At 33.6% G+C, this 7,681-nt stretch overlaps 1 pseudogene; it reads right to left on the bottom strand.

Moving 5' to 3' along the window:
* Positions 1 to 4,113: 4,113 nt before the first annotated feature.
* LOC107865138 lies at positions 4,114 to 6,804 on the bottom strand (annotated as a pseudogene).
* Between the last annotated feature and the right edge of the window lie 877 nt (positions 6,805 to 7,681).

The following is a 7,681-nucleotide window of genomic DNA, read 5'->3' as shown; positions in this document are numbered from 1 at the left end:
GTGGTTTTTATGTGGTATATGTACTTTCTGAATGTGATATTAAACTGTATCAAACTAGTATATAATAGTATCAATTGAGTATCAATGTGCTTTTTATATTGTATATGTACTTTTTGAATGTGGTATTAAACTCTACCAAACTAGTATAAAATAGTATCAATTGAGTATCAATGTGCTTTTTATGTGGTATATATATTGTATATAGTATAAAAGTGTATAAATCTGGTTTAAAACAGTATCATTTGGTTATAGATACTGCATATGCAAGGATGTGAGCTGGCTGTTATGTAATCGACTAAAATTCAATAATCTTTTTTATTTCTCATCAAATAAATGACATTTTTAAATCTTATTGCAAGTAATAAACCTACATTATCTCTCTATGAAAGACTTCTTTTCTAGTAAGAAAATAGAATGCATCAACAACTTTGAATCAAGAAGGTCAAAAATGGATTTGCCCTGCTTACTGCTTGTGACACCTTTGTGTAGTTATATCTACAGAGGGATTAAAATGATAGATATTGGGTGGGTTACTGAGGATTTCGTTTCCAACAAGGACGTAATAGATCATCGTGTGTGGATAAAAAGGTACAACATTGGTTTTTGCCCATTGGTTGGCTAAGGTTTGATTGGTAGCAATGTTGTTAGTAAGTTCATTTGGGACCATGACTGAAACGTGAAGGTCGGTGCCTTTAAAAGCTTTACGAAGTTCTGGATTTGAATCATAAATTATGAATCTTTTGCCTTTGAAACCTTTGATTAAGTCAACTGATTTTGTTGGTATAGTGGAGTTGTTCCCAAGTTGTCTGTAGCATATTCCAACCTCAGATGAGATTTCTGCACCTAAAATTTACAAGTAGTTGAACTGACTGAGTTACTATAAGTAAAATATTCAAATAAAACTAACATTATTTTGTATAAATGTATTAATACAGGTACTATTTGCAATATACGAATGAAAAATGTCAGCGGACTTTTCGATCTTCAAGTCAAAAAGAGTTAGAGGTATTCATTGTGACAAGATTCTTTGATGTTCACGCCTGTGCAATTGCAGATAACATGCTTTCACAATGTCATGCTACTTTATTGACCATTGCTGAATGGTAAAAAAGAAGTACCTAAATCTGAAATCATCATTCACTCCTACAGAGATCATGGTTAAAATGAGAAACAGTCATGGGATCAGAATGAACTACAAAAAGGCGTACAGAGCAAAAGAAAAGGCAACTGAAATAGTCAGAGGTTTCCTGTATGAATCATATAGTAATCTGCCAGCTTACTTGTATATGGTAAATACAATCAATCCAGGTTCGTATACAAGGCTACACAAGACAGAGTACAATCCCTTTCTGTATGTTTTTGTTGCATTGAATGCATCCATTAAAGGATGAGAATATTGCATGCCAACAATAGTTGTTGATGGTACTTTCCTTAAATCAGCGTATCGGGGGACCATGTTGTGTGCTAGCGTGCTTGGTGCAGCAGGTCAGTTTAATGATATTTTTCAGATACAATAGTACTTCCTTAAAAGAAGTAGAAATTCAGCTTTTCAACACAATTACAAATTTCAAAAGCTTAATATGCATTATTCATACTAGTCTAAGATGTTTCACTTTTTTCACTTGCATAATCAGGGAAAATTCTACCATTAGCATATTCTATTGTGGATTCTGAAAATGATGCTTCATGGGAGTGGTTTTTTAGTATGTTTAAAATAGCATATGGTGAAATAGAAAATATGTCCATAATATCAGATCAGCATGAAAGTATATTAAAGGATGCTGCAAAGGTATATCCAAATGCAGCTCATTGTACATGCATCTATCACCTATGGAACAACATCAAAGGAAAATTCAAGAGAAATCAGAAGGAGCTAAAGGGAATATCTTTTTACAATGGCTCGTACTTATGTAAAGGCATATTTTGATCGACTAATGGAAGGTTCAGACAAAATCGATGATAGGCTGAGGCCTAACCTATTTGAAATTGGCTATGAAAAATGGTCCATAGCACATTTAAATGTCAATAGATCAATGGTGATGACTTCGAATATTGCAGGGTCGCTGACTTCAGCAAATAGAGAAGCAAGAGAACTGCCAGTAAACAAGCGGCTACAATTCATGATGGATTTGGTAATGAAATAGAATAATGGAAAAAAATGAATGCATAGGCAACATTTACTGAATTAGGAAACAAGTACAACACAATAATGAGGGAAAATCTTTTTTTATCAAATAAAATGAAGGTAAACAAACTGTTTTGTTATTTGTATTTCATACTGACTAATAATTATTGTGGTATGGCACAATTGCTTAATATTTGGTTGTATATTACAGGTAATGGCTTCTACCAGTTATGTGTATGTTGTGATTGATGAAATTCAAAAGCAAAGCATTGTGTGTATGCATAAAAAAAGATGTAGCTTCCTACAATTTTAGGTTGATGGAATCCCATGCCCTCATGCTATGGCTGTATTGAGTTACACTCATATGAATGTACAATCATACTGTGCAACTTATTACACAAAAGAAAACTATTTGAAAGCCTATGAATTTTCAGTTATTCCACTTCCTGATGAATCAACGTGGCGCATTTCAACAGAAGTATTGGATGTCATAGTACTACCACCAATCTGGAAGCTGAGACTAGGTAGACCAAAGAATAGCAATAGAGGCAAAGGAATTACGGACTACATGTCTGCACAGAAAGTATTATGTGAACGGTGTGGAAAGGTTGGACACAATCAAAGAACCTGCGCAAATGCCCTAACAAGAATTTAACAAAACATTCTTATAGTTCCTCTTTTCTTTTTTCAAATAGGTTAGTGCATTCTAGATTGCAAAACATATTATGGGAATTGATTTCACATTTTAAGATGAAATGTGAAAAGTTGCCTACTTTTACATGAAATGTAATAGATAATGCCTAAGATTTTACATTTTAAGCTTCCTAGTTTGATTGCTAATGAAATATTTTGACATTATAAGGATTTCAACTTCTACTTTTCATTGTCTTTATGATATCTTTTTGATGAATTTATTTAGTGTTCTATCATTGTACTTGCAAAGTCTATATAAACATTTGAGTTCATACATTATTCCCAAAAGAAGTTTCTTTGTATATAGTTTGAACATATCAATTTTCTTTAGAAAATTAAGTATCAATTGAGTATAAATGTTGTTTCTATATAGTATATGTACTTTTTGAATGTGGTATTAAACTGTATCAATCTAGTATGAAATTATCAAATAATGTGTTGTTGGGAGATGAATTGTTCAATAATCTTTGATTCTTGACAGTGTATCTTTCAAAAACGAGAAAGTTGGGACTGCTTGGGGTCCCTCCTTATCGAACATTTGTCTTGTATGAGATTCTATAGGCCACAAATAACTTTGATATATCAAATCTAATTGATGCAAGCTCCAGTGGGAAGGTATTATGCATTTCCTTACTGAGTACCGTAAGACCATTTAACAATGTTAATGCACATATACTATTTTGTAGTTCATTCCTCAGTTCTCTTGTATCTATTGTGAGTACTGATTGTGCTTTTCTGTATCCTGAATAATAGATTTACAAAGAGCGACTTACGGATGGTGTTGTTGTTGCTATAAGAAGCATAAGCTTAATTTCTACTCCTCATGATGTACCATGTTGTACCAGTCTCTCTTTAAGATTATTAAACAAAAAAATGACATCCGCTCCAAGACTAGTTGTTTGACTAAACTAAGTAGACTATTTCTCATGTTGAAAAAGAAATATACAATAACCCATTTCTTATTTCAAGGCAACAATTTCATGACTCATGAGTGAGTTGGATTTTAAAATGTCTAGAATTAAAATTGTATCATTTCAGCTTCATGAATACTGAATACTACCTCAATTGATACTTAGTAAAGAAGCATAGACAAACACAAATAATAATACTAGTACAGATAGGCTTGGCAACTTCACATTCTCAAACTCAAGTACAAAATTAATTTAACTTAAACCAGTTACCCACCTATAGTAGCACATTTATCCTGGTTGAGTAAATGACTTGAGTGACTTTTAAGACTGGCGTAATTGAGCTCAGACAGACACAATTTTCCCTTTTTTCACAAAAATTCCAAATCAATCTACAACATAATTGGGAGCCACTGCCAAAATCCTGTCATTTCTGGATGGTTTCTTTCCACCATCTTCACCTGCTTGTCTACCATCATCCACGACTATCAAATGGCCTTTTGTTTGTATCAAGCTATGTCACAACATACATATGGTCCAAATAACAATTGAGCATAAGAAAAATATTAATCAAGACCATTGTAATCCATAAATATCCAAGTGTTACCTCTATAATAGCTTTCACTTTAGCAACTTCAGCTGCTGCCTCTTCCATGGAGCTGTAGCTATTCTTATCATTCTGCTGACTAATGTACCATTGTATAAGATCTTTCTGCCTTATTCCAGCTAATCCAGTCCCTGTAAGTGTGTAAATGGTTATGAGCATTCCATATTCATCAAAAGAAAAATATATTGACTTGAATTATAAATGTATTCTCTCCAGTAGCAAATCACTGGTTTTCAAGCTTTTATAACTTGATCCTACTGGTTTTATTTGTTGTTTCCTTAAATCATTCTTTCCTCTTATGTCATTTCACACTGAATTTAATGCTACTAAAAACAAGCATTTTAGAAGTTGAATTTAGCTTCTGCTAGCAACTCTAAACAAAACACTCTAAATTTTGTCTAAGCTAATTTACCATCTTGCGTTACAGTCTCTTCATGCTGCCTCAATCGCAGAATAAGAGCGCGTGTAACTCTCTGGAAATATTCATCAGTAATGACTAGCTTCTTTCCTTGCTTGCTTGTAGTTCTAGTGATATTTTCTACACATGGATAACTAACACAATATCCAAGAAATCTCTGCATTATGAAAATAAGATCCTAAAAAACAACAAATTAAATATTGCATACCTGTATTCCCAGATACCGACTCAGCCAGAGATTCAGTTGGTTGATTTTCCCCTTGACCAGTACCATTTTCAGTAGCACCAACATCATCTTCACGAGTCCCATCTTGGAACTCAATAGATCAATTTCACTCGACTCCACACAGCATAAAAAGTTAAATTGTCCATTTATCTACATAAAATTGTATGTCTATTTTTGGTCATTACCATTCGGTGCATTTGTCCACTGAAAGGTACAAAGCATTTCCTTATACCTAATTATCGACGTCTTCAACAATCTCCTTGCAATTTGTACATGACGTGGTTGCACCTATCCTAAAATACACAGTTGAGTGCATATATACAATGATTTACTAAATAACCAACAGGAAAATTCAGCACTTCCTGTACCTGAATATCTAAATGGCTTTGAGCAATAGCCTTCGAAAAGTCTGATCAATGCTTCCAGCTGTCTTAAAGTCATGCGATAGGTAACTCTACTCCCTGGAGCAGTGTCATCTCGACGTAAAGCTACATATGAATCAACCAACAACTCTCTAGCTTCTACAGATAGCTGTGTAACACAAATTCTTTTCAGTATGATAGAAATCATATAGCAGAATCTAACATAACATTGATAGAGAAATGTGCATCACAGACCTTAGCTTTCAGTATTTTCGCATACATTATGTATCGCTTCACTTGCGCAGTGCTAAAATGAGGGTCAACTAGATTTTCCCTCTTTTGGTGAACTTTCACTATATGATAAACAATATTATAGTGTGTTTGATCAGTAGGATCATCAATCATAACATATACCAGATCAAACCTTGAAAGGATGGCAGGAGGCAGTGCTACATTATACTGTACAAGAAAACACCATTATTAGACATCAACTTTAGTTATGCTTATTGTCTGCTATTCCACTGCTTCATGAATGGCAACCTTTAAGATGGCAGACATCTCCAGTATCAGAGCTAACCTTACTGAAAGTAAGAAGAAGTGCTAAAGAAATGAGATGGCACGAAGAGTAAATACCTGATCTCTAACATCCATCTTGTCAAATTCATCAAAACAACAGATACCATTATCTGCAAGCATCAGTGCTCCAGCCTAAGAAGCATAAAACAAACTTATTAAGATATGGGATAGAATTTAAGACAACAAAAATAAACTGAACAGAAAATTAAATGAACAAAAGAAAAATGGAAGAAGAATTAACTCAGTAGAGTTGTCTAGAGAGACTTAACTCATTTCCAGATTAATTTAAAATGACTTCTTACCCCCACCCCATCCCCAAAAAGTCAAGATATTCACATTAGTTAACAGCAGAATGAAATAAATCCAATCTATTAATAGTTTGGATCCTAGGAAATCAATACTCTTATCACGCCAACATCAGAATCTAGATGAGCTTCATGCGCTAGGAGTGCAGATAACAGTCTAAGGCAATTGGTTCAATGTTATCACAGATGATATCTTTTTAGACTTCCCAAAGTATTTACATATTTGTAGTTTGCTCAACAAATTATCCATTTGTGACAAGTGGAGAAAAAGTTGTATATTACCTCAATACAGAATTCTCCAGTTTTAGGTTCTTTGGCCACTGTTGCAATCAATCTAGCAGTAGACGAGGATTTCCCTAACGTATAGACAGATCGAGGAACCAGACCTGCTGTGTATCTAGGCAATAGATGAAGTAGCAAAAGTTAGTCATTTGCTAGGAAATAAGTTGAAGAAATTAGAAAGAAGAGAAGAAAGCTCACTTGATGAACTGAGACTTTGCACAGCTAGGATCCCCAGTAATACAAACATTGATGTCCCCTCTTAAATTAATGCCTTCATAAGTAAACTTGTGAACACCACCCATTTATCATTTTTGCCATGTGTTGATAAATATCCCAAATTTTAGAGCACGAAGCTACCCAATTGTGATTTTGTTATGAACCATATAAAAATGTGAAACTATGCAGACAGAAATATAAGCTAGATACTCTAGTTTTTTTTTTCGATTTATGAAAACTGAAAAAGACAAATGAAAGACCAACCTTAAACAATACTTTAACTATGGGGCAATAGTAGTTAAACATATAGGGCAATAGTAGTTTAACTAAGCAGCTCTATGGCAAATTAATTCAGCAAAGTATATCAATGAATCCCCAGATGCATTTGAACCAGGATCTTCAAATAAAACCAATTGCAAGACCAGCTAGTTTACTGTCAACTAAGCAATGAAACACTTCCAATAGTATATCAAAAACAAAAATGAAAACTAGGAAACTGTATCCCATAAAAAACACCAGGTAAACACTTCCAACAGTATATCAAAAACTTCAAAATATGTCAAAAACTACACTTGCAGGTTATCCTAAACTATTGCTGCTTTAGAAGATTAGTTTTTCTTTTTAAGTCTTCCAGTAGATTTATTATCGCTGATTACACGTTGCTTTTGTTTTGTCTTTCCGTATTGCCACAGTAATGCACCATATCAACTCCATATGCTATAAATATCATCTAAACTTGTAGAATTTTGAACGTCTTTAATCATGTATCCTGCGAAAGTAGCTACAAAAATACCACAGTCCCTGCAACATATTCCCAAATGAGTATAATAATCAAAAAGAAAAAAAAATGAAAGACTAGCAACAATATTAGCTTTTTAGTACTAATTTATGTGTTCTTTTGAGTTGGCAATCCATCAACCATCCGAATATCAAATGAGTCAGCAGCTTCTATTCCATCACTTC

This window comes from Capsicum annuum, chromosome 3 (assembly GCF_002878395.1).
Source record: "Capsicum annuum cultivar UCD-10X-F1 chromosome 3, UCD10Xv1.1, whole genome shotgun sequence".
Classification (NCBI taxonomy): Eukaryota; Viridiplantae; Streptophyta; class Magnoliopsida; order Solanales; family Solanaceae; genus Capsicum; species Capsicum annuum.
This window is presented reverse-complemented; position numbering and strand designations above follow the sequence as displayed.